Source organism: Acyrthosiphon pisum, chromosome A2 (assembly GCF_005508785.2).
Source record: "Acyrthosiphon pisum isolate AL4f chromosome A2, pea_aphid_22Mar2018_4r6ur, whole genome shotgun sequence".
NCBI lineage: Eukaryota > Metazoa > Arthropoda > Insecta > Hemiptera > Aphididae > Acyrthosiphon > Acyrthosiphon pisum.
The window spans coordinates 17,526,070-17,526,782 of record NC_042495.1 but is presented as its reverse complement, the minus strand read 5'-3'; positions in this window follow the sequence as shown (position 1 = coordinate 17,526,782).

The window sequence follows — 713 nt, the reverse complement described above, 5'->3', positions numbered from 1 at the left end:
CCATACCTTTAGCATAACTTTCTCAGTATTGGTTAACTGCACGCGTGAAACTTAGTGCGCTAAGTTCTGTATCATCACTATTTTAAGTCGTGGAAAAAAATGTATTTAATTGAAAACGTTACTTTATTTTACTTCAATTTAATTTAAACACTATAATATAAAAAACAATCTTAAAAAACTTAAAAACTTATTCGAAACAATTATTAAAAAAATTCACTGTCGAAATATATTACAATATAAATTAACTAAATTTTATTCGATTAAACCATGATTAAATAACCATGGATTAAACATTTACAAAGTGTTTATCGTCATCCAAAAATAAACAATATATTCACCAGCTATAATAATAATAATATTTATAGCCAGCACAGTATTACACATAAAATATAATATATGTTTATTTAGATAATAGCCAACACAGTATAATCACAGATTATATGAAAACAGATTGTGCACTTAGATGTAAACAAAAAATGGCCTGATTCTGGTCTCCGCCAGAATCAATGTGACCATTTCAACAGATTGAAATTACTTGAAATGTATCGTATACTTGTGGCTTACCTGATAGTGATATCCGAGTATCCGACAAACAAAATATATTGTTATCAACACTCTGATACTTTATATCTGATAGTCTGATGTTTGGTTTTCACTTTTCACGTGTTTTTGGCGTTTGACGTTTTACGATTTTTGGTGTTTGCTTAAATAAA